The sequence below is a fragment of the Patagioenas fasciata genome, chromosome 1 (assembly GCF_037038585.1).
Source record: "Patagioenas fasciata isolate bPatFas1 chromosome 1, bPatFas1.hap1, whole genome shotgun sequence".
NCBI lineage: Eukaryota > Metazoa > Chordata > Aves > Columbiformes > Columbidae > Patagioenas > Patagioenas fasciata.
The window spans coordinates 140,361,197-140,387,402 of NC_092520.1; the positions used below are offsets into that span (position 1 = coordinate 140,361,197).

A 26,206-nucleotide genomic window follows, 5' to 3' on the forward strand; every position below is an offset into this window, starting at 1 on the left:
GGCTTACCCTCTTTGAAAACCGGGCTTAAGCAGCAAATGGTACCTTCCCATTTTTGTTCAGAATTTGAAATGTTTACTTTCAACGTGCTTTTGAATGGAAAGTTCCACTTTTTTTTTTTTGGAAGTTATGGTCAGAAACTAAGTACAACCAAATAACTTTTCCACATATGAAAACATTAAGCGTTTTGCCTAAACCAGCCTTTGGAGGTGAGGATGGCAAGAAAGGGCTGTGAGAATGCAAAAAAGTTTTGGGTCAGCTCAGAACGAAATCAGGAGTTTGTTGCCCACACTCGGCCGCCAAGCTAGGGTCTCCAGTCCAGCAGTTGCACGAAGGAGCGATATCCGCAGGCCTTGCCAACTGTTTTGCTGTGTGCAAGGGCAGCGTGAGGGGCACAGCTGGTTTTTGGGGTGGGATGTGAGGCAGTGGATGGAGTTTATCTGTCCCCACTGCCCACGTTGCCGCAGTGCCCGGCGGTGGGTGTGGTGTCTCCTTCCAGCTGCGGGACCGGGCTTGATATTCGGGGAGCGGTGGCCCGCCCTCCTTCCCTTCCCTTCCAAGGAGCAGTTTTGGAGGGAATCACAGAAGCTGTTTTCGCCCAGCATCAGAGGGTGCACCTAGTGGCCCAGGGCCGGATCCTGAGGTGTGAAGGCAGGAAGCCCACGGGGGCACCCTAGGCTGTTCCCCGTAAGGAGCCCAGGGAACTCGGCGGCCCATGGTCGCTCTCACCCAGCTCCACGCCGGCGAGCCCCGCGGACCGGCTCTGCCCTGCCCTTCACCGGGCCCTGGGGCTGGCGGCGGGCGGAGCGTCGGGAGGCTCCCGCCGGGCGGGGCGGGGTGGGGTGGGCCGGGCGCTCCGCGGAGGGCAGGGCCGGGGCTGAGGGCTGCCGGGGACGCGGGGGGCGCCGGCCCGGGCCGCGGCGCTGAGCCCGCCCCGCCCTCCGCCCGCGCCGAGTGACTGCAGTCGGGTCCAATCAGGGTGCGGGCCCGGTCAGGCACTGCCGCCCGCCCCGTCGGGGAGTCCCAGCCCCGGGGCGGGGGGAGAGGCGAGCGACCGGCGCGGCCCGGCCCGGCCCCGCTGCGTCCCGGCCGCTGTGTTCGAGGCGGGGGCGCAGGGCGGTCCGGGGCGGAGCGCTAGGCGGGGCCGGCCGGGACGGGGCGGGCAGCCGAGCGGCGCGGACCGGACCGGACGGCGGCGGGGGCCCCCGGAGCCGGCAAGAGGCGCGGCCGCCCTGGGAGGGCCCGCCGGGGTTTGGGCGCAGGTAAGGGGCGCGCCGGTGAGCTCCCCGGGGGTCGGCCCCGCTGCCCGAAACTGAACCGAGCCCGACTGCGGCAACTTTGTGTCCCGGCGGGCTGAGCCCCGCGCCGTGCTGTGCCCTTCCCCGCGGCTGCCGTGCGCGGGCGGCAGCGCGCCCCGACGGCCCCCGCCGCGCCGTGCGGGCCGCAGCGGGGTGGGCGCCTCCCCGCCGCCATGAGCCCTGATCGCCCGCCCCTCCTGGGGACAGCGGGTGTCCCCCACGGCGGGACGGGCTTCCCGCCACTGACCCCGCGCGTGGGCTGCGAGCCCGCCATGAGCCCAGCGCCGTGGGCCGGGCACCCACCGCGCCGTCCCCCACGGGGAGCGGGCAGCTTTCGGGGGTGGCGGCCGTAGTGCGGCGAGGGATGGCTTCTCGTCCAGCCGCCCTTAGCCCCTGCCAAAAACCAGCCGGCCCTCTGTCCTCAGGCTGCGTTTGGGTGTTCCCGTACTGCCTTTGCTGCATCCTAGCTGGAAGGGGGAAGGCGAGCGGTTTCAGAGGGAGGCTCGGTAATTAGCTCCTGACCTTCTGTAACTTATTTACATGCTGGAACTGGCGTATCTTTTGTGAAGATTTCGAGGAGAGTTAGGCACCGGTTTAATCTTTTCAGGCTTTAGGAGGACACTTCAGCCACAAGCACTGTGGGACTTCAGTTGGGAGTTTTATCTTGAACTAACAAACGTGTTTTGATTTAAGGGCAGGGGTTCTTACATCCTGGAATTATTTTTTCTGGGACTGTTTCTTTTAGGTCTGTGACTTCTAAAAACTGAAATAGCTGTGCTAGCTTGCACCTTGGCTGAGGTACAGCTGTGATAGTAAAAAGGTTCTTTATACCTGTGGTTATTTCTGTGGGGGGAAAAGTAAGCTATGATGTTAAGCGCTTCACAGTGGTATAACAATGTGTGTGCTCTCTCATGGAAGTGCAACGCTGCCGATCTTGTGCAAAAACACAGATTAAGTATTTAAGGCTTGGGCTTGTGTCTGAGCCTTCAGAGACTGCTGGCTCTTCTTATTTCTGCCCAAGCACAGATACTACCAGCAGTGCAATGTGTAAGCTCTGGTATGTATTGCAATGGCAGCACGATTGAGCAATATGAGCGTCTCTGCGTTCTGAAAAAGTAAACAGCAAAAATGGGTCACAGAGTGAGAATATTCTCCATGCTTACATGATCGAATATCTGAGAGGAAGATGTTGCAGCGTGCCAACTCCGGATTTATTGCTTCTATTAAAGGTAGCAGCCACAGATTGAGGATTTAACTTTGTGAAGGACAAAAGTGACTTGCAATTGTAATGAAAAACACAAGCACGGGTTTCAGGAAAACCGGTGTGCTCAGTGAAGCGGCGCGGCGGATCGGCTCAAGAGGCAGCCCAGAAACCAGAAGAACTGACATCTGCTTAAACTCTTGGTTCCAAATGCAGCAAGCATTTTGGCTTCTTAACTTCTTCACATCAATAAGAAATTAAGAGCCAAAGTACTCCCTAGTTCGTCTTACTACCTGTCCCAGGGGAGTTTTGACAATAAGATTTAACACAGTTTCTTTAAAAGCTGTATCAGATAGATCAGCTCCGAGAAGCGGAGGGAGTTGTTTGGTTTGCCAGTGGGACTGACTGTCAGTGGTGTGCCATGTTGGTTGTAAATAAATTAAGGTTGGTGTTCTTGGGCCAGGCGTAAAAGGCAGCAGGAGCTCCATGTGATTGCCTGGCTGTGGAGTGAGGCCCTTAGGAGCAGGTTCCCTCTTCAGCAGCGTTGCTCATGCTTTGAGGCACACCACCTTTGAGCAAGGCACTGGTGATTATTCAGCACCCCTATGACTTTCTTAAATGAGGTAACGGCAAGAGCCCGAGTCCAAATGCATAGGTCTGGATTCAAGTGCTTCCTCAGGTTTGGTGAGCTTTGCCCTGGGTTTTCATCTATTTGCTGAATCGGTCTGCTGAAAATGTGTAAGTTGATGTGTCCTGTGCATGTGTCTGTAGCAGATCCATGCTCTGGAAAAAACTGGTGAGTAACGTTCCTGCTTGTCCTTGGAGCGCAGGGTGGAGCACCTAGAAATTAGGGATGTCACATGGAGCAGAAAGCTGCAGTGAATTTCATCTTTTTTTTTTTTTTTTCCCATATTAGATCCAAATCCTGTTTCTGTTTTGGGTAGCATTGCCTGTGCAGTGTAGAACATGTTGCAGGAAGGAATGAGCTCCTGACGAAAATGTCTGGAGGGGTGTATGGGGAGACTTTGCTTGTGACCCGTGTCAACGTGAGGGTAATTGTTAACATTCTTGAAATTACAGCCATTCCCAGGAGGCTGAGGTTCCCAGGTGGTACTGCCAGCTTGTCTGGTCCCATCGCTCCCTGGTGATGAGGACAGCCTGGTCCCTGCTCACTGGTCAGGTGTGGATGGTCCCAGGACAAGAAGCACTGGGTGTTCTGAGGTGCGTGGAACAGCATCCTTCAGGAGGTTTTGTGTCTCCCAAGTCCATCCAGATGGGGTTTCTGTGATGTTTCTGTCTTACGCTGCTTCAAGGAGCAGATTCAATGAAGAGAAAATCCTTTCCCTGAAGAGGTTTAAGACCAAAGAAGGTTTAATCGCTTTCTTGACAGTGTGATTGCATCAAAATTTACGTTTGGCTTACTCAGGACAAGATACTGTTGTTGTAAACTTGTTTGAATAACTGACTAATTTCCTTTGTTGTGCCTCGCATTATGTGTTTTCTGTGAAGGCAGGGGGAGCATGGAGAGGTGACCAGATCACAGATCCGGTACAGATGATCCAAAAATATATCCCTGATGCCTGGGGTGGGGCAAGAGGAGCACACACACACAGAAAAGCCTGTGACTGGGGAGTCCACCGGTTTGCAGTCGTTTTCAACAGCAAAAGTGAGAGCCTAAATATTAGGCAGGATTTAGGAAGGTAACGGAGCATCGTGGAAATTCCTGTGGTGTTAGAGGTGGTTGGTAAAGCCCCCATCCCACTGCTGAATTTGCATGCTCCTAAGAAGGTGCTGGTGACTTGTACCTCAGCTTGTAAATAGCGATACATAAGTTAGTTTGGTATACCCGAGACAGCTTCTCCTCAGACTTTGTTGTTTTCGGGCTTCAAAGCAAAACTCAAGTTCTGTTTCTTCTTTAAAGCTGTGCAATTATGGTCTGACCTGTGTCTGGCCAAGCAACATCTGTAAATTTATAAATGCAAGGAACAGGTTTATTGGAAGGTTCAGGCGGGTTTTGTTGTGTTCACTCCTCTTATGTGGAGCTTGTGCGTACAGCTGTGTGTTAAGAATACATGAAACCACTTAATACCTCCATAAAAGAACCCCACTTAGTACTTTCCTGTACTTAGGCCGAATAGTGGCCCCACTCCCCCATTTGTAATTGTGAGATCCCTTTAGTGACTTTGCTCTTGGATCCAACCCAGGAGAGGTAAATGACATTGCCTTGTGTTCACTGCTGATGTTCATACCCAGACATTTATTTAGCATCCAGTATGAATTCCCACCCTGTCTTGCCCTACTGCAAATTTGTTTGCGTGCCTGGAGCCCAACTGGCGTGTTGCAGTGTCTCCTTAGCAGATGTACTGTGCCGAGTTCTCCTCCTTTGTCAGTCTTTGCATTTGTGCTGACTTTTTTTGGTTTGGGTGGGACTAGGGCATCAGCCTTCCCTGTGTCTTGGTAGAAGAGTGACTGTTGGTGCTGAAAAGTCGACTGCTGAACAGGTGATCTGCGAATGGAGAAAGGGTGGCGACTTAATGACAGCTTCAGGAATCAAAGAAGTTTGCTGCTCAAATGACCCTTTGAGGATGGCAGGTTTACAAGCGTTAATTTTTGCATAATACAGGAGAGGCTCTGTGTTATTCCTGAGAGATTGCATCTTCTGCCCAATGTTTGGAAAAGTCAGCATCCAGTCCAGAATTAAAGCATGGTCTTTCTTTTGGAGGGTTCCTCTTGCCATGGGGTTACTATCTGCAGCTGCTGTGGGTCTATAACTTAAAGCAACTCTAACAGATGATCACATCTGTCTCAGTGGGTTTCTGCTGGGATCTTTGCTTTGAATCTTTCCTTGTTCTAAGTGCCCTGGCAAGGGTGCCCAGCTGCGAACATACCTGAGATGCAGGGAATGATGCATCCAGTTTTTCCCACCTCTCTCACAAATTGACTTGCGTGTTGGTTCAGCTCAGACTGAGGACAGTCACTGTCTGTTTTTCTAATGGTGTTTGCTACCGAGATAGTACTTTATTTCTGCTTAAAAGTTGGAATTTTCCATTAATAATTCAGTCATCACACTGGATTCGCATTTGCTTGCCCATAATACATATTGCCCTTGCTATGGGCATATATGATTTCCTGATATCCTTTAGCTTCCAGAGGACATTGTTCCTCTGTGATTTCTGCTGTACATGAGGAAAGTGTGGTGGGTTAAAGCTTTGTCCTTTTTCCAACGGCCGGGCTTCTGTTTCTGTCAAAAGGCCAAGATAAACCAATTATGTGGAAGAGCTGATTTCTTTCCTCGATGGAAATATATTTAGACACAGGTCTTGCAGCCAGTCCTAACTATAGCCTTTCTTCCCCTAGCACCTGCCTGGGCCATCTTCATCATCAGTTGGGGAGACAAGTGGAGGACTTGGGCAGGACTTAGGCTGTGCAGTACAGCCTTGCAAAGCCAACAAGTCCCCCGGGTGAGAGTCCTGTTCCTCTGTTACTGTAGAGTGCTTGGCCTCATCAGACTGATAGAGCTAATGCTTCATCAGAGTGTCCACTCTTTATTAGAGGTGCTGTCTGGGGGATAATGCTGTTAAATCTCGCTCTTGTGCCTTGCATGTCATCTCAGGACCATGAGGAATGGCCTCTGGTGAAGACCAGAGTCGTTCTTCTCTTTCTTCAACAGCATGGTGCAAGTGTGAATCTTGTTAAAACCCCAGGCAGATGCAAAAGCCTGGTTCCCCCATATCACATGAGAATACTTAGGCAGAGAGATTAGATCTCCTATCCTGCTCTGGGCTGCAAACCAGTGTCCCAGTCTGTGTTAAGGTAAGGATGCTCGCTTTCCTTTCTGCTGCTCTGCAGCAGTACAGATTGGCCTCTGGTCCTGGTTCTTTGACACATTCAGGCAGCCTCTGGCTCATGCTGTTTGAGGTAAGATAAAAATAACAAAAAGTGTGACTTAAAGCAAGTATTTGCATACATCTTGATGCTAATCATGCTTCCAGTAGGTACCGTGTTGTAACTCTTGCAGTAATAAAATCCCGTTGAATGCCACCTGTGAACAAAAGGGTTCAAGTTCAAGTACGCTCATCCAAAAGTTGATTTGTACCTGCATCTTTCTTTCTAGCCTTTTTTTATAAATGTTAGTGGAGAGTTTAAGGCTGAGACTTGAGCTGGCTATTGCAGCATCTGAACTCCAAACTGGAGATACTTTGCACTGTTGGAGACAGCCATCTAATTCTGTGTCAGATTAAAAAATCTGATGACCACTAGCATGAATCGACCATTTTAAATCAAAGAGTTCTTGGGGCTCCCGGTGTCGTAAGTTTGGGAGAGCAACTTTATTTTCTTGCTGTGTAACAGATGTGGCAAAATAAGAGGAAATTATAATAATGATTTGGTCTTTTGTGCCTTTTCTCTGACTGTTCAATTCCAAACCAAAAATCTAGGGTGAAAGTATAGGTTATATTATATATATTAATGTGGAACATAACCCCAGATAGTTCATGGACACTGCAGTGATTGTGAGGGGAGATGCAATGTATATATGTATTTTTAGTTGGTAACAGGAAAATAGCTTTAGTACCACAAAACCAAGCAAATAGCCGAACAAACACCCCCCAACTGCCTCATTTTCAAATATTTCCCCTCTAGTGCTCTTTTATGAATAACAGAAACAAGAACACACATGCATTTCCCAAACAGAATCTCAGAATGGGTGGGGTTGGAAGGGACCTCTGGAGATCACCCAGTCCAACCCACCTGCTAAAGCAGGTTCACCAAGAGCAGATCACACAGGAATGTGTCCGGATGGGTTTTGAGTGTCTCCAGAGAAGGAGACTCCACAGCCTCTCTAGCAGCCTGTTCCAGTGCTCTGGCACCCTCAGAGTAAAGAAGTTTCTCTTCATACCCAGAAGGAACCTCCTGTGCTTCAATCTGTGCCCGTTGCCCCTCATCCTGTTATTGGGCACTGCTGAAAAGAGTCTGGTCCCATCCTCTTGACACCCATCATTGAGATATTTTTAAGCATTGATGAGATCCCCTCTCAGCCTTCTCTTCTCCAGGCTGAACAGACCCAGCTCTCTGCTTTCCTTGCTGTAAAGAAGAGTGGTTCGGTATTTGACTCAGAGGCTTTTTTTTTGGCCTGTGCTCCTCAATGCAGAATTTGGCAAGAGTGTCAGAGCTGGTTTCTCTGTCTGCATCAATAAGGTACAGTTAAGGTTTATGATCACACTTGTGCTTAAAGGAGTGACCAAGCCACAGCTTGCAGGCTGTGTGCTGTTCATCATGGTTGTTCTTGTGGCCTGTGGTTTGCTGCTGGCTACCTGCTGTCCCAGGGACCCCTTGGATAGAGGGCAGGAGCAGCGTGGTTACTACACGCAGAGAGCTTCATCTGAGGTTCTTGCAATACGTCAGATGCTTTGAGGATGTGCTGGGTTTGCTGAGTGTGCTTAGACTGTCTGTTCTGTGCTGCGGAGCATCTTCCTGCAGCGTGGGGTCTTGATCTGAGCAGAATTTAATTTCTGATTACCTGCAGAGTTCAGAGAACTTCAAGTCCATTCAAAAGATCCAGTGAAATCCAGAAAGACTATGTAGGTGTTTTACTGAAGTCTTGACTTGATATTTTCTCTATGAAGTATGTGTACTCACTAGCTATAGACATATATGAAGTTTAGACAGACATACAAGTGCTGCACAACACAGGAAAGGTGGAAGCACTATTGAAGGAGATAAGCTATTTAAAGTAGCCCAGATCACAGGCGATGTAAGGGGTGGGGAAAAGAACACACAGGCCCCTTGGGAGCTGGTCTCCATGTTTTCAAAAGTCATGAGATTGGGATGTGAAGGTGTCTGTAGGATCAAATTAAGGTTCTGCAGAGTGTAATACTGATAATTAATGTCTGTCTTGAAGAGCAGGTGAGGAAAAGTATCTTCATTGTAAAAAAAGCACTGAGCTGTTGCTGTGTTTCTGAAAACAGTTATTATCCCACATGGTTGTCACACTTCTGGTCTTGGGTTCTGTGCAGCTAAAAAGGGAACAGCCAGCATGTGTTTGTAAAAAATCAGTTTTGCCATATGAAGACTGCCAGAATCTCTTTTCCCTTAGGTTTGGATCAGGTAGTCTACTCGTATGGAAGAAGTCTTGCAGGGACAAGGTGTTGGCAAGGAGAGGGAGCATATAACCTGTTGGGGTCTCCAGCTTGAGCATGAATGAGTATTTGTAGACATCAGCTGTGTGATGGTGTTGTTTTGCCGTATTTTGGAAGGTTTTCTAGTGGATTCAAAGCATCTCTTCTACCACACTGGTTTACGTTTGTAAACCTGTGCTCAAATGTAGTGCTGGGTTCATCTTTGTCTATCCCAGAGGAGCGCTGGGAGTAGGGCTGGTGGGGAGTGCGCTGCCCCAGGGTGATCTGCTGTGTGCGGGGGGAGCCAAAAGCTGGGGTGTCCAGGGGGCCCTGGCTGTTTGGGATCACGGAGCATTCCTGGTACTGGGACCTGTTTTGGTTTCCCTATCCAAATGTCCAGGCTGGAAAACACACTTTACAGTGGCAGGTGGTGGTCTGGTGGCTGTGATCCCTGTGCTGCTCAGCTGGGGCCTTTTTGCGCTGAAACCACCTCTGATAGACTTCTGTTAAATGGGAGGGGAGTGGTAGGACACTGAGCTCCTTTTCTAAGAACCAGACAAAAATTTCATTGTCCCCAAAATGCTGGTACCCTGAAAGTGCGAGGTGCTCCAAACATAGCTGACAAGTGCTTTGTGTAACCTGCCTCCTGGGGACCTCTCTGTGCTGCAAGGGGGGACCTTCATGTGGCAGTGGGAGGCTGAAGCAGCCTTCCTCGATGGCTTCTCTCAAGATCTGAGTGCAAATAGCTGTTCTCCTGAAATAGAATGTGCATTATAGACAATTTCAGCGGGTTAGTGGCTTGCATAGAGGGAGGGGTATAAGGACATGTTGAAGCAGCCAAGGCACGCTGAATGTTCCCAATGCCTGCCCACAGCTGTAGACACAATGGAGCAAAGGTCCTCAGGAAGAGGTGGGTGTGTTGAGCAGCTAATCTCCAGAAAAGGCAGATGGTAGCTAGATACCTCCTCGTGGGCTGAGGTGCCACCTTTATGGTAGTACCCGCTGTCCTGATTCCTAAACAGGATTAGCAAAGGAGACTTTCTTTCCTCTTAATTTAAATCTCTGGGAGATTGTTTTTTGATTCAGAGCAGACCTGAAAAGACTTGTGAGTTGAATATTAAAACCGTCAGCATTTTTTTTTTCCTCCACTTGCTTGAAGTTTGTTTAACTTGTGACAGCACTTTTAATTTGTTTTATTTGTGAATGAAACGTCAGGGAAAGGTTCAGAAATGCATATTTATTTTTCTTGGGTAAGCTTAATTTAGCTCTAAAGACTCGGTTTTCATATTTCAATAAAGAAGAATGTTTTGTCTTAGACTGGGATTTTTTTTCCGTCTTTAGTGAGTTTGTTTGTCTTGTGGTTTTGGTGTGGGTTTTTTCCCACCTCCAAAAAGAGCATATAGTGGTTTACCTTGGTCTATACCTTCCCTTGGATGTGAAACATGTAATTAACAGGTCCTAACCTAAGGTATCCTCTCAGAGGATTCCTCATTCATCCTGCAGCTGGTGTTGGACCTCCTGTGTAATACAGGGCTTATCCACTGCAACCTATGATGGTGCTGGCACAAAAAATGTGTTTTCGGGGACTTCCTTGGGGCGTGAAGCACCACCAGGAATTTGGATACCACGAGGGAGCATCTGTCTTTTCCCACTGCCCTTGCTGGGGAGGGCTGGAGCCTGTTTTGGTGGGAGACCACAGGGACGTGTGTGCAGCGTGGCTCTGCTCTCTGAGTGAGCGAGAGGGCTGCTGCTGGGCCGGGGGTGCAGATGTGTGCCCCTCCTGCCCCAGTGCCCCTGCAGCAGCGGCCGAGGCCGGGCTGTGCCCCGCGGCATGGGGATGTTGCCATTGCGTGGGGTGCCTCTGGCACCTGGTGGGTGCATGTGAAGCTGGATTTGTGATGCTGCTGGTGGTGTTGGGGTAGCAGAAATACCTGGGAGTGGCCAGACATGGGATGGGGTGAGTCCTGGGGCCGCCCTGTGTTGTTTGCCCTATAGCCGATTTGCCCCACTTCGCATGCAGCCCTGTGCCTGGTGGGCACTGGGTCTGGGTGGCCTTGCTGGCTGGTAGCACCAGCTGCAGAAGTAGGTGACAAAGTTGTGACCCGGGCGGGCGCTGTGAACCTGTACTGGTCTGACTGTCGCCCAGAGCAGTGAAAGCGTCTGTGTGCTGTCTAGACCAAGCAGTTCCACCCACAGTGGCTGGTGGCACCCATACGCCCTGAGGGCAGTGATGACACTCCTCAGCCAGCTTTTGGGGAACTTAAGGGATGATTAATCCTTCCCCCTTTTCAAGCCTTCGCACGAACTAACGAAGTGGTATTGGTGATGCGGTTGCGTAGATGGATGTGGTTACATGAAAGGAGCGATAACAGATCTGTCATAGGTGCAAATGCTTCTGCAGCAGCAGCAGTGTCTTGCTTTCTCTGCCGCCATTTGCGGTATTGCTTGAGAACGTCATTTTGGTGAACAGCCGTGGAGTTTTAAATGCACCGTGCTGATGAGAAAGTTGTGATTTGTTTTGAGGGCGGTGCTGGTAAACTTCCTGCAGCTTGGTGATAGAGATAATTCTGCAGGTTCTGGCTCCATTGTTGTGACTGGGTCTAAGGTGAATTTAAAAAAAATATTTTTGTCCAACAGGCTTTCCTTTCTGTTTTATCCAAAAGGAAAAGTCTGTTATGAGCTTGATCTGTTGTTCTCATTACTGAGACGGGACCTAAATCATAGTTATTTGCACGTCCTTATCTGTGTGACACAGTGTTTTCCAAATCGTTATCTTGGGTTTCAGACTCAATTGCCATGATGTGCAGTCTTAAATCCACATACGCAGAGGTGTTTGATCAAAAAGATGTCAATATGGTGAATGGTGTTTCTCTTGGGATCCTTTGGGCATCATGGTCGCATCAAGTGCTGAGGACCGGCGTTTGCTCGGCTTACAGCAAGCCCTTGAGTTGCTGTCAAAAGGAGGGTGAAGCGCAGGATTGTTCGACTAGTTGTCTGTCGCCAGGCTGTAATGCCTAGGGAGGGTGGAGAGGAGGCACTGATCATCTGCAAGGCCTGCTGGGGATGAGGCTTCCACATAAACTGCCTGGGGAGAGAGGAGGGGGAACATCGTGATGATTGCAAGGATGGAGTCCCACCATGCCTTCAGAGAGCTTTGTGTTGGAGCAAGAGCACAGCATGCCCTCAGACAGTGCCTTCTTTTGTGCAGGGTGATGGCAGTGGTAGCTAGACATGCTTTTCATTTGAGACCTTGTTGGGAGACTGTCCCTCTGCTGCCTGAAAGCTATATAGTGGTCCATGTTTGCCTCCATTTTTTGCGGAAGTACTAAAGCAGGACCTGGAGTTCAAGGCTACCTCCTGCAAGGAGCCTCCATGCTACTGTCTCCATCTGAAATCTGTTTCTGTTTTCTTCACCTTCTTGCTTTCAGACCTTGTGGTAATTAAAACTCCCTCTTCCTTCCCCATTGTTTCAAGGAATTTTACGAAGAAATCAATAGCTGTCTAGTTATGACAGCAAAATGAAAAACGCTGTAACGTCTCCATAGCTACCTAAAAAGTACTTGCAAAATACCAGTGGAAGAGAGTGCCCTGCAATTGCTCCATGCATTCCTTACATGGGGACTGAATATCATTTGCATTAGTTAGATAATCACTGCACACTTTTCCAGTGAGAAATCTTTGGTTACTGCAATAAAATTTTCTTCCTTTAACCCTGTGAAGCTGAAAAAATTAATTTGTTTCATGTAGGAAACTGACTGACCTGAACTCTCAGTAGATGAACTGATTGTAGACATACCAGATTAATCCAGCCTGTTTTTTTCTGGTGTTTCATGTAGCATCTCAAAAGAGACAGCTTGTGGCAAATTAGCCAGGGTGAGACTACAAAAAGATTTAATTATTCCTGTTTGAACAGTTCCCAGCGTGTGAGCACTTGTTTGTACATCATCTGTATCTTGAGTTAGCTTGCCAGAGCTGCTGTGATTGAGGTGAAAGTAAATAACTTCCAACTGGAAATGCTGCCTTTGATGTAAATGGTTGTTTATTCATTCATCAGTGAAAATACCATGGACATATGATGAGCAAGAATTGTGGCTGGTGTGTGTTTGAGTTTCTCACAACAAATGTCTGAGCCTGTTGTGTTTCCATGAAGAGAGACTGTTTGACATACTGTCCTGTGCTGTCCTGAGAAGTCACTTTGCTCCTGGTGAAACCCAGCGCTGGTATGAAAAATGCAGTTGTCAAAACATATGTGAGGTCGTGCTTGGTGTGCATCTGTGCCGTACGCTGCTCCACTCACTCCGGGGCATGGCATAAAAATAACAGGCTGCAGAGTTAGGTCTGCCACGTTTAAGCAAGGCTAAACTTACTGTCAGGCATCTGTAAATGCAGAAGTAGTTGGAACAAGATGATGTTTCTGTAGGGACTTGCCTTGGTATACTGTTGTGTGGCAGTGCTTCTTTTGGAGGGGAGGGGCTAAAGGAGCAGGGAAATTACATACATCTGGCAATAGTTAAAGATCAGCTGCCAGGTCACTTAGGACAGTGTATGCAGCTGGACTGCTGATGCTAAATTGGAATTTGGCTGTGGTATTGCAGCTAACTTGTCTTTTTACTAAATGTGCTATATCATTTTTCTATGGCTGTGATAATTAGGGCCTAGCTTTATTTTTGCATGTGGTGAGTAACAACATTTCCCTTCCTTAGATCCAGCTCCTGCAGAGGTTGCATTTAGGAGCGAAACAGGGAGGCTGTTTCTGTTTTTCTGTGTTAAAAGGAACAAATGGGACCCTACCACCTTTCCTCCGAGCCTCATTGGGTTTGCTATCTCTTTCCATCTTAAGACTTTGGGCTGTTTGTGGGTAAGATGTTAATTGCTCAAAGCAGGGTGAGAAAACAGAGCACAGTGGATGAAATACCTACTAGAGGCAATGGCAGTCCTGCTCTTGCTACTAGTGAGACCTCAGCCTTGCACTATCTGACTTTGCATGTTTTTCTGCAAAGAGAGAGGTTAATCGGGATGGAGACCTAATAATGGCCCAAGCTGGAGAAGCCTTTGCTGTTGTCCCTGTTATCCGGGTGTGTTGTGAGGGAGATGGTCGGTGAAGGCAGGAGAACATCCTGGTACTGCCCACCTGCATGGAGGAGGTGGTGGGGTCTCTGCTGCTGAAGTCTTTGGGCCTGGAACCGAGGGGCAAGGAAACAGGCACCACAGGAGGTGCAGGGGGGGCTGGGCTGGTGGGCTTGTTGGGTGGCGAGAGCTCCCCTGAAGCCAGCTACCACAGAGCAGGCGACCTTGCTGGCTTGAGGAGCTGGGATACACAGGGCCGAGGATACAACAGCACAGTCCAAAATACTGTCGCTTGACATAAAAGCAACCGAAAAAACCCTTCCAGGCTGTGAACTTTTGGATTGGGTGTGCTCAGCTGGCTGGCTATCCCTGGTGTGTCAGCTGTCTGTCTTGCAAGCCTATGTTGCTGTGCCTCTGCCTGGCTAGACCCAGCGTCCCCTGTCCTGTTGGCCACTCCTGAGAGCGGTGGAGAGGAAGCGTCCTCGGCAACCAAAGTGTGTGTGACCCTCAGGTGCCTCCATGGGTCCCGCTGGAGGACGTGCTCCTTATGTGTACTGCCACCCACCGCAGGGTCTGTCCTCTAAGCGCATGTCCCCATGGGCATGCAAGGAAATCCAGAGCACTGTAATTTATGCGGTGTCCTTTCTTTAATCCTTCTGGTCTAGCTTGTGCTGCAAAGCTTTGAGGCAGAGATTTTGCCTCCCCTATCTAGAGCCTTATGCCTGGATCTGGTTGATGTTTATACAGAAGTGCAAGGGCAGCCAAAGGTTCTCCAGGGCCTGATAGAAGCCATACATGAAATTAATCCAAATTAAACTGCTATTCATTCCGCGATAAACAGGAGGTTACAGCACGGGCTTGACATGCTGCATAGCTTTAAGACTACAAAGAACAAAAGTGAATCCCTCTCAAAAAGTTGGCTGCGCCTGGATGAAGCTTGATGAAGTTTTGAGACAAACCAGTACACCAGTCTCACTGTGTAGGCGTTTGCGAGAAATGAGGCAGATTTGTGGGAAAGAACTGTGGGTATAGCGAGGCAGAGGGGTGCCGGAGATGAAGTAAAATTGCTGAACAAAACATAGACCTGCTCAGGGTGAATCCGTTGTGGTCGACCAACGTGCTCCTCCCTATGGGGAAGGGACAGGTCAGTTTGCCTGACCTGCTAACGTGGACGAAACTGGAGCTGCTTAGCCTACATGATGGGATTTTGTGTGCTGTTCCAGTATGCCTGCTTCCTCCTCGTGCTCCACAGCGATGGAGCGTGTGGCAGGGATGTGGAAACAATCTGGTTGGGGCAGCCTTTGGGTGGGTGGGAGACAGCCTCATTCTTGCTGCAGAGCCTGTGGTGGGAATCAGGGAATGCTGGAGGTTGGTTGGTGGCCAGAGTGTCAACGAGGAGCTTGGCACTTCTCACAGCAGCAGGAAAATGTTCTGCTGGGGCTGGCTCTGGCCCTTGTCCCCGTTTCCCATCACTGTGGGGTGAAGATGTGAGGCCTTCCCAGCGGTGATGGCATTAAGGACAGCCTTGAAGGCCAGGGTGATTTTCCCTGGATGGAATCAGAGTCAGCTCCCAGGGGCACCGAGCTTTTCAGGCTTGTGTCTTTGGAGCGGGTGTAATTCTGCCAGTGAGGCTTCTAGGCCTTATGAAGAACAAAAAGCATACAAAAATGCACATGCTCTGGAAGGTGTGCTGGTGTCAAAGAGCAGTGGAGGCAAGAGATGGACCGGTGTAATTTTACAGTCCGGTTTACTCCGGGCTTGAACAGTCAGAGCACTGCACTCTGCTCCGGAGGGTTTGCAATGCCACCTGCTTCTCACAGGGTTGGGAACGAGGAGAGTTGGATGCCACCTGGGAGTTTCAAACTGCAGGTCAGCAAGGGAGAGAAAGCAGTGCCTATATGGTCCATCTGCCTCTCCTACCTGAGTGAAGATCGTGTTGATGTTGTGGATGTAAACAGACTTGCAGCCTTTCTGCATAGCTGAGATGGCCAAGGAGGAGCAGGTTCCAAGCAAAACACCAATTCTTAGCTCTGATGTTGTGCACTAACAGGACCTATATTGGAGGAAAGGAGCAATTCTGTTATACAGCGTCTGAATTGCACATGTTGATTTTGTTTGTGCATGCTGCTTAGGAATAAAGGATGGGGGAAATACTGCTCGTGATGAGTAAGGAACTTTCTAACTACACTGCTGAGTCCCTTCTTTGTATGGGCCATATGCTCAGCATTGGGACCATATTAACTATACTTGCGTTTGGATTTTCAGAGAACAGGCTTCCTCTTGAGACTTCCTATTTTAATTCACATTTGTGTAGTTGAATGCAGATGCTGCCTGTCAGGCTGCGAAGATTCATGTCCAGCTGTGTGCATACAGAGAGGGAGAGATATTATTTTGGCATCTGCTAAGACAACTTACTAAAAATAGGCCAAAGCCCATGAACCTGGAAATGCAGTTGTCCCAAAAGTCTTACTTGATGCATCTTTTTTTTTTTCCCTTAAGGAATATTTACTTGGAAGGTGCTTCATATCTCAGCATTTGCACAACAGCTAGTTGTGCTCATGCTGGAGGTGCTGCTGGGTGGATGGGGCCAGGCTAAGCTCTATTTCTGACTCCGCCACTCATTCCCTCTGAGGCTGGGATAGATTGCCTCTCTCGTTTTCACTGCTTTCCTGCTATCAGGCCTTTTGTCCGTCTTCCCACTTCTGGATCCTGAGCTCCTGTGAGAAAGAGCTGCCTGACCGGGTAGCATGCAGAACTCTTGCAGCGTACAAGAGCAGGAGCACAGATGATCAAACTGAATGTGGAGAAATCGGTGTGTCAAAGCGAGGGCTTTCCTGTGGTTTGGGCTGCTGCCTCTGTCCATGTTTTATTTATTCGGTAGAGGGAACCGCTCACATATGTGTAGCAGGCTTTGTCCCTGGGCTTCTTTGTTGTTTTGAGTCTTCTCTGTATCTTGATACTGTCTGTCTTTGCATCTTTTCCCTTCTTCCCTTTTGTGTGCATCTTCTGAGGTGGCCTGTACGGAGGAGTCTCTGCCAAGACCCCGTACAAGTTTTGGGAGTGGAACCGCTAGGCTCCTTCATTTGCAAGGCTGGGGCCTCTGGCGGTGCAGAGCTGGCTTCATTTTAGGAAAACAGAATAAAGCAGATCAGTGTTAACTTGCCCTCACAGAGTTGATCCTGGCTGCAGCTCAGTTGGATTACTTTAGCAGGTACCCAGAGACTTGCAGATTTTAAGACTGCAAACAGAGCGAGCGTTTGCTTGGCTGTGCTTTTGTCATTGTTTTCTGTTCATTCACTGTGTCCCTGGAATAGTACGGGATGGTGTTAAATTTCTGGACAAGGCTTTGGCCACGATCTTCCGTCAAAATGCTTGATAAACTACCTACTGTAATGCAGAATGCTTGTCTGTCTTTTTTCAAATTGAATTGTTGGAGAGCTTTTAGGATTATTAAAAGATGCTTTGTGTTAATTTAATTTCCTATAAAAGACATGAGCTGGGTGATTCAAATAAACAATGCAGGCACTTAATCCAGGTAAAAGCAAAACGTTGGTATCTGTGCATATACAGTACCTACAGGATTCCAGTGGCATTATGTGCAGGGAGGAAGTGTAAAAATATACACAAAAAAACCCCACAATACTTTTGTTTTGTTTGTTCATTTGTTTTGAAGAAAGCATTTAATTGGTGGGGAACCAAGTAATGGAAAACACTCAAAGCAAGAATGGAGAAAGCATCAATTTAGTACCTTTGTGAGGTGATGGGAGGGGTTTTCTTCCCCCCCATTGAATTTTAAATGAGTTTAAAACTGTACTACAGCCAGCTTGTGAACAGTCAAGATTCAGTGGTGATTTTGTGAGCAGAAGGGCTATTATTTAGGCTTTTTGGCAGGGTTCCAGCTTGAGGGATCCTGGATTCAGAGTGCAATGCCTCCTTGCTCTGGGCAAGTGTAACTTTTACCTCCCCCTCCCATTCCACAGGGACCAGCAACTTCACCTCCTTTTTTCCCTGCTGGGTTCCTTCAGAACTGAGTTAAGCCCATAGCAGCCTTGCAGCTTGGTATTGGCTTCTGGTAGTGATGAAGGGCTTGTCTGCCCGAAATACTGAATGGTCCTCTCACTACCCCTCCCCTGGTGAGCTGCTGAAGAGCTTGTGGGGAGAGGGGCATCCCAGCTGTGCATTCTCGTGGAACTGACCCCTCTCAAATGAGTTGAGCTCAAGCATCCTTTAAAGAAAGGCTACTGCCCTGGGTAGCAGTAGCAGAGCTTGCAGGATGCCAAAGGGTTCTGCATATTTGTGTATAGCACTAAGCTTTAAAAAATAAATACATATTTTATATATATAAATATTTATATGTATAAAAACATATATTAAAAGGTTTTCTTGCTTTCTGAATTAGTCCACAGCATATGATGGTGTTGTGCCTGTGTGCACGGCAGGGGGAAGATAGCAGGGAACCCTTGGAGGATTTAGGGATTACTGAGTCTTGCCTGCTTGCTCTGGTGCTTAGGTGTTGCTTAAATGTGCTTAGTCAGACTTTCACCTGTGTCTCCCTGCCAACTCAAGCTAAAAGCACCGTGTTCCAATTAAAGACACAGACAGGAGGTCAAGTGAGGGGCAATGATTAAGTTAATATTTCAATGTAGACAAACTCTCTGCTAATGCGTAATTTTTTCTAAGTCCTGTAGCAGTTTAGTGTTCTTATTATGTCATTTTCTTTCCCTGTACCCTACCCTCCTGCTGCAATGCTGTTAGAAGTCCGTCTTGCCCCAGAAGTGGCTCCCTATCAATAATACATTAAGTGATGTTCCTCAGGCTGTGTGCGCATTATAAAATGTATTGCATGTATAATTGCTGGTATAATTTCCAAATGCTTTCTATAGCAAGAAGCGTGGTAACACAGCATGGTTCATCATGAACTGAATTTACCACTTAGTAATATCCCTCTTGGGAAGACCCAGTGTGCCTGAAACTGGGAGCACATGCATCTAGTTGGTGTTCCCTTAACTGTGTTTTGTGAAGGAGATTTTCTGTCTGCCATCACTGCTGCAGACTCTGCTCTGTAAAAGTTCTGAGGAGATAGAGCCATGAAGATGATGAAGGGAGTGGAGCATCTCCCATATGAGGAAAGGCTGAGGGAGCTGGGTCTCTTTAGCTTGGCAAAGAGGAGACTGAGGGGTGACCTCATTCATGTTTACAAATATATAAAGGGTGAGTGTCATGAGGATGGAGCCAGGCTCCTCTTGGTGACAACCAATGGTAGGACAAGGGGCAGTGGGTATACACTGGAACACAGGAGGTTCCACTTAAATATGACAAGAAACTTCTTAATTGTGAGGGTGGCAGAGCACTGGAACAGGCTGCCTTGGGGAGTGTGGAGTCTCCTACTCTGGAGACATTCAAAACCCGCCTGGACACCTTCCTGTGTAACCTCATCTGGGTATTCCTGCTCCAGCAGGGGGATTGGACTAGATGATCTTTTGAGGTCCCTTCCAATCCCTAACATTCTGTGATTCTGTGATTTTTTAAAGAGGTGCCCTGTGCAGGATGGCTCCCCAGATCGGCAGTCCTCCGCTCTTGCACTTACACAGCCTTTTGGTTAATCTCACTGCCCCCGTGGAATGCATTTTGGAGCTGAGTGCTCTGCCCGGACAGTGTGGATATATCGGGTATATCGAGCTGTTCCATGGCCGTGACCTTCCTCCTGTTCCTGAATGGAACGCTGCAGGTCATAGGAAGTACAGCTGCATCGCCTGGAGTCTCCTGCATTCTTTAAAAAGATCTCCTTGGAATAAAGGCCCTTATTGCTCCTTGTCTTCATTTTTTTTTTTTCGTTGCTGTCTGCTAATAATCTTGACTTGTTCACTGTTGTCACAGAAGAGTTTCTAAGTGCATGAAGAAAATTAACTCAATTTCAGTTAAAGCCGCACAACTGTTTTTTCCCTTTTTATAAAGACTAGGGAAATAATGGTTTATTTGTGTTCTTTTTTTCTTTTTTTTTTTTTCTTTCTGAACTGCGTTTGCTACAGTATCTGTTGGGCAAATGAAGGTACTTTTTGTTTATTCCTGGCATAAGAATACCTTTATCATGAGAGAAACTATAAATATAAAATAACAAAAGTTATAGTTTGACCTTTATTAGTTAGGAAAATAGTGATGTAATGAAACAGCTACTGGGTGGACCAGTGAGACAAATCATATGGACCTGTATTTGTCATTTTCCTGGCTCTGCTCTCCAGAAAGCCCTGCACTTTGCCAAAATTAGTTCTTAATGCTTGCAACTATAAGGCCACATGGGGCTTTAAGTTCGTGCTGATATAGGTGCTCACCTGGATGATCAGCCCCATCAAATTTTGACCGAGCAAAGCCAGGAGGATGACTGGTGAGAGGTTGTGACAGAGCTCCCTGCTGCCCCGTCTGGCCCAGAGCAGTCTCGCCCACCTGGAGCTGGTGGCCACCCCTGGGAGCTGCTGGCCAGATGTGCTGCCTGCAGTGCAGCCCATCTACCTCCCTGGCTGAGAAGCTGGAGCAGGAAAGTGCTGGGCTGGCTGTGTGGTAGAGAGCCTCACTCTCTAGCCCAGGTTAGAGGCAGCCTCCTTGGGGAGGGCTGATGGGTGGCCAAGTGGCCCCTCTCTCTGCCTTTGGTCTTCCTCCCCTTTCCCTCCCCACCCTGCCCCTTCAGACTGTCTCTGGGCTAATTGCAGCTGCTTGGGGGAGCAAATGGCTCTGGCTCCTGAATCAGTGGGTACACATACGTCTACATCGTTCTCCCTCGGGGTTTGTGACTAGACTGTGTCTTCACAACTCCTACTATAAAGGATCTGTGACTGACATGAAAGGGCTCGGAAAACATTCAAAATGGGTTTAGCCCTACCCTGGCACCTTCTCTCTCTGCTTTCATGATGTTCAAGAACGAGTGCCAGAACTTGGCTCTCTGGGACTAACCCAGCCTTGGCTCAAGGAGGTGGTTATTTAGATGGTGCTCCATTAAGTCAGTGCTACAACCCTGTAAAAAGTGCCCTTTGAATCAAAACCTGTTCCTTTATGTTTAGACAGAGAAAATGCTCGGTGTTAGCTGGGGTTAGCAGACTCTCCTGTTGATCTTGTTTTGCACTTCTCTTATTTTCTTGACTTTACAGTGCTGTTTGGTCCTACTTCATTTTGACTCTTTGGTTTGCACGGGGGCCGTATGGGAAATCCCAGCTGCAATCCTCAAACTGCTGCAAATCTGATACAAAACGTTGTTGTAAAGTGTTTCACTTAAGCAAGGAGCTGAGGAGACTTGTCGTGACTCATTGACCCTTTGAAAAGACACTGAAGATAGATTATGTGAAGTTCAGCCTTCAAAACCATTTCCCAGACCCTCATGTGTTTGTTTGTTTGATTTTGTCTGTACTAGCAAGGCTTATTTTTAACTCTGTTTCAGCATCTTTGTATGGAGGCTCAAAGATTACCCGTGCATTTATTAGAACTGACTTAACAGTGTTGGATTTGCATAGTCTTAACAATGTTATAATGTGCAATTTTAATTAAATGTGTTAATAGTAGGGTCCTTGGATAGGAAGTCAAAACCTTGATTGTTAATACAGTACAATTAAGCTTCTAAGTACCTAGCTAGTAATTACACAAAGCTTACTGCAGTATGGAGAAAGATTGTTTGGAAACATGGAAGTGTAGAGGTTTGTAAAATAAGGTTTTTGCAAATACTGGCTGTCTGAATTATTCTGGTCTTTAAAAACAGTTTTCCCCTTTTTGTCTTAAATAGTACTGCTTTTGCTGTTCAGAGTTTGCAACTACAGTGTATTCCTTTGCTTGAGGTGGATGGTTTTAAAGAGCTAAAGCGATGAGGTTTGTGTGTCATGAAGTGCTGCAAGCCAGTGATTTGCTTTCTTTTCCTTGGTGAGCAATGACAGAAATTTTGAGGGCTCAGCAAGGACTTGGACTCAGTCAAAAAGCAAAATAATCTGTCATGAACACTCTTGAGTTACCAGCAAGGCTGGATACAAATCTGTATTCCCTATTTTTGACTCACTTGTAGGGAGTGGTAGTCAGCTCAGGACAGCGATTATTTCAGCAGTGACCTTTTTGGGATCTGGAATATTTGTTGTCCAACAAAATGTTGAAAAAGCTATAGTGAGATTGGCCTTTAAAGTTTGGATTGCATGCACAGGATGGTACTCTTAGCATAGAGTAACAGCGCTGGTCTTGGGCTGCCTTTTCTTGCTTTACCTGAGGGAAGCCTGAGACAATATGGTAAAGAGATGTGCTGGAGCCCCTGAGTGAGTTGGCAGCAGAGCCCTGAACCTGAAGCCAGCAGCTGGTGGTTTGCCAGACCACACTGCAGGGTGATTACCAGACAGCATTGCTGTGACTCTGGGGCGAAGGGAGCCACGGCAGACTGAGATCCGCATCGCTCTCCTGCTGCGTGTGGTACGGGTGTCAGTTGTGCTGTCCTTTCCTCTGCTTGTTTTACGCGGGTGTAACTTGTTCTGAGCATTGGGAAACTCCATTTACCCTGTTGTGCACAGAGAGTTGAATTCTTCAGTACTCTCTCTTTTTAGAGGAAGGAAGTTTGTGGATTTCTTTTGGCAAGGAATGCCAAGTAAACTCAAGAGATGTAAAACTTCCTAAATTACTCATCTTTTCCACATGAAACTTGATGAAACATTGCATGTCTCAGAGACATTTTCTAATGACCCACCGTATCTGGTTTCATACAGAGCATCTGAAAGAAACTTTTGGGAAGGAGAGCCATGGAATAAACTGCAAATGAAATCACTTTACAGCTCTGTCTCATTATATTACCAGGGGAATAGGAGAGCGATTACTTCTTGGCAAAACAGGCTACATAAGGGAATTCTGTATGAAGATTATGGTAACTGCCCTAATAAGTAAGAATCAGTGATGCAAGCAGGAAGAGGAAATGCATTATCACCAGCTGCATTGCTGCCATATGTGTGAGGGTTACTATGGTTTAATGAGCCCAGCAGGACCTGTGATAAGCTCTCTTAGTAATTTCATCTTGCAGCAGGTGATCTGTCAGTCTGTGGGTCTCTGACTTGTGTAAAGAAGGGGGAAAAGAATCCTGAATTAAAAAAGAACGTGGTGCTGCATGTTGGCAGCCCTGTGCTTGAGACGCGTGTCTGCAGAAGAGAGCTAGCCGGCTTCTCCGTGCAGCAGGCTGTTCGGAGTTGCACACACAGCTTGTACAAACTCTTCCCGTTCTGTCTCTTCTCTGCACTTCATTTCCCATGCTGTTCTGGTTCATCTAGATCACACTCTGTAGAGTGTTGCCTTCATGCAGTCCTGTCTGATGCTTGTCTTGACTTGCATCCTCTTTTAGATACAGTGCTCCACGAATTTGACGTCTGCTAGACCTTGTCTTTGCTGGAGTTAGAGACATGCTAAGGGGTTACCTTGACAAGTTACACAAAATAACTCTCTGGTTTGCCTTCTCCTAGACTGTTCAGTGAGTGGACCCTCTTGTGCTCCTGGTTGTTACAGTAAAATGTTTTCCCCAGTGGCAAGCCCTGAGGATGCTGATGGTTCAACAATGGACTTGCTAACTCTCTTTACTGTGCACAAGACAGTAAATGAAGAATGAATGGGAAGTGAAAGTTGTGTTGGAGTAAGGTAGCTAGAGGTTTTTGTGAAATGGCCTTTGTCTCTTTTTGGGGCAGTGCTTCTGTTCCTAATGAAAAATCTTAACAACTGGCTTCTTAGGATCACAACAGCACTTAAGGCAGCCACTGGAAAGCACTTGGGTTCAAATTCAGAACAACTTACCTATATTCTTATGTTCTCCTTTGTGCTGTACTCCGTAAACCCCATGTCTTTGCAAGTGATAACTTGCCCTCTAGGTAAAGCAGGAGCTGTATTTTACCATTTGTTTAAGTATGGGAGGCTGATTTTTCCCTTCCACAAATTTATAGGATTCTTAGGGGATATTTCAGGATAAAAGGAACTGAGGCAGAAACGTGCTGCCACCTGATAGCCTCTTGTCTGTATCCTGACACCATCACTCAAACAACCTCTCATATTGTCTGTGGAGTGTCCTCTAATGAGAGTAAATCACCATGTTTGGTAATGAGGGTGGGTAGGATTGCAGGAGGTGAGAGGTATGATGGTGACATTCTCTCAAAAGGCTTTGTCTGCTTCTCCCATCTCCCTTGCTTCCACCATCTCCTCCATGGGACAGCAACACGTGCTCCCAGATATGGCTTGAGGGGACAGACTCTGCAGTCTTCCAGTGAAAGACCTGGGTTTCACCCAGCCCTTTTGTGCAGGGGATGAGACCTCCTTGTGCTCTACCACCCCTTAGAATATGCTCCTGAAGGTGGTCCTTTCCCCAGTTTACAGGATGGAAAATTATCAGATTAAGTGGTGTTGAAGTCTATTTCTATGTAGTCCAAATTTTACGCAGTAGTTAAAAATGTGTTTTGCTAAATTACTGGATTTTTAGGAACATCCTGATGTAGGATGTTTAATAGAGGCATCCTTGTGTAGGATGTATGTGGTTTCTAATATTAACTGTCCCACATGGGAATGGTGGTTATTAGGCTATTTCTAAATGAAGATACAATGCAACACATACTTATTCGTGCACTTGTTTGCCCTCAGCATCTTATAAGTACTTCTTTCACATCTGACTTTCATTTGGAGTCCAGCAAAGTTTGCTTCTTCCCATAAAAAAAAACAACCAACCTCCCTTCCACAAAACAAACCAACCAATTAAATTTGAAATATTTATTTATTCATATTTCATGTGAAATATAAAACTAGCTTTCACTGAACTAGTTTCTATTTGGCTTCTGCGGTTGTTAGAGCTACTTGTTTTTCTATGAGAGTGAAAACAGGGTGGGTGTAGTATGAGAGTTAATAGGACAGAGTGGAAAGCTTACAGGTGAAGACACTGCCTTCTAGAGTCAGATATCCGCACCTGGCTCTGTTTCACGCTCTCCTATGATGCATTTCTTGGTCACAATTCATCATGATTTAAGGCTTATTGTTTTTGTTGGATACCTTTATTCTTATGCTTAGGCTCTGTCTTGTTTCCAGCCTCAGTGTTTCGAAGCTCTGTTGCTTAAACTTGGCCACCTTCCTCTTGACACACTGCAGTGCTTGGCTTAGGGCCCTGGGCTATAGGTGATGGTGCCCTGCTATTAATAAGAGGAGTCAGAGTATTGCAGCTGGAGAGAGCATCTCATCACAGGACAGATCCAGTGCTCCTGATGGGACCAGCATCTTCTCCACGCTGCCATCAGGACACGTGTTGCTCCTGACCCAAGGTGTTTGCTGCAGCAGTAGAGCTGTTCGGGCTGTTGTGGCTGTCCGGGCCTGCTTCCCACAGAGCCTGCTGGCTGTATGGGCACAGGGCTTCAGTCTGCATAAAGTCCCCTCTGACAAGTGAGCTGCCATTGCAGATGTGGTTTTGCATATTCTGGGGAAGCTGGTGCTGGTGACTTCTTAAGCTGTTGTGTAGTTGGTCTGAACTTGAAAGTGATGGTCTAGAAGGGGAAAGTGATTTTGCATCTTGTCGTTTATCCCGTGAATCTTGTGCTCTGCCTGCATCTTTTCTGTGCCTTGAACTCCATCCTTGGTATTTTCCCAGAGAGAAAAACTGTTTTTTCAAGACACTGACCTCTTTAAAGGAGAGACCGAAAGCTAATGAAGTTTTTCCTCTGAGGATAACGCACTGTAATTGGTAGTGAAATGGTATTTAATGCTGGTAGCAGCATCCTTACTTACTCCTTAAATAAAGTGCTGTGATAGATTGATTATGAGGAATATTCTTGAATAAAATCCAACTAAACCAGAAAGGCTTGTGGGGGCGTGGAGAGGAGGTATTCGTTTTCTGCTTTCATGGTGCAGAAGCGTTCATTTCTAAGAACTAAGGCAAATAAAATCTGCCATCTGTCTGCTAGCTGCTAAGCACAGAGGGAAAGCAGGGAGAGTCTCACTTGCCACCCATAGCTGTGGAACTTGCCTTGGGGTTGCTTGACCCTGGCTGGGGGTAGTTGCCCATTCTGGCTCTGCAGGGTGCTCGCCTTGTCCATCCTGGCTACTTGGCACCTCTCAGGGCAGTCACTGCTTGTTTCTGGCCCTCAACCCTCCGCTTCTTCTGACGCAGGGGTGATTTGGTCATACTTCTCATCCCCTAAGCTGTCCAGGTTTATGATACTGAGAGCTCCTTGGGCAAAACCAGCCCACATAGGTTGCAAGTGATCTCATTTCAGCTCGTAAGCTTCTGTTCCCTTTGGGCTCCTTACAGGCAGTGTTCTTTGATCATCTTTCAGTAGCACCTCTGGGTTTCTTCCATTCCCTACCAAGAGCTTTGTGGGTTGCCGTGTGCATTTCTCCTTTCCTGGGATGAAGAGAAAGGTGGCTGCATTTGTAGGTGATGGTTCTGGAGAGGAATCTTACCTTCTGTTGCAGCTGTGACACAGGTGGATTTGAGGTGGGTCTAGTCTGCCCTGGCTCTTTCCCAAGCGTGAACTTGGTTGCTGCTGTGCTGGTTCTGTCTTGT

The 26,206-nt window shown here is 47.6% G+C and overlaps 1 protein-coding gene across 16 annotated transcripts in view; it reads left to right on the top strand.

Moving 5' to 3' along the window:
* Window positions 1-1,082: 1,082 nt before the first annotated feature.
* The window catches only part of PPFIBP1 (PPFIA binding protein 1), a 118,255-nt gene continuing 93,131 nt past the window's right edge, over window positions 1,083-26,206 (top strand). For 3 of the 16 annotated variants that reach the window (XM_071816277.1, XM_065845178.2, XM_065845177.2), the window contains exon 1: window positions 1,108-1,260. The gene's annotated coding sequence lies outside the window, so the exon portion shown is untranslated. Of the gene's footprint in view, window positions 1,261-3,577; window positions 3,719-26,206 lie in introns of all 16 variants that reach the window. The other 13 variants (XM_071816221.1, XM_071816234.1, XM_065845172.2 and 10 more) reach the window with 10 other exon arrangements.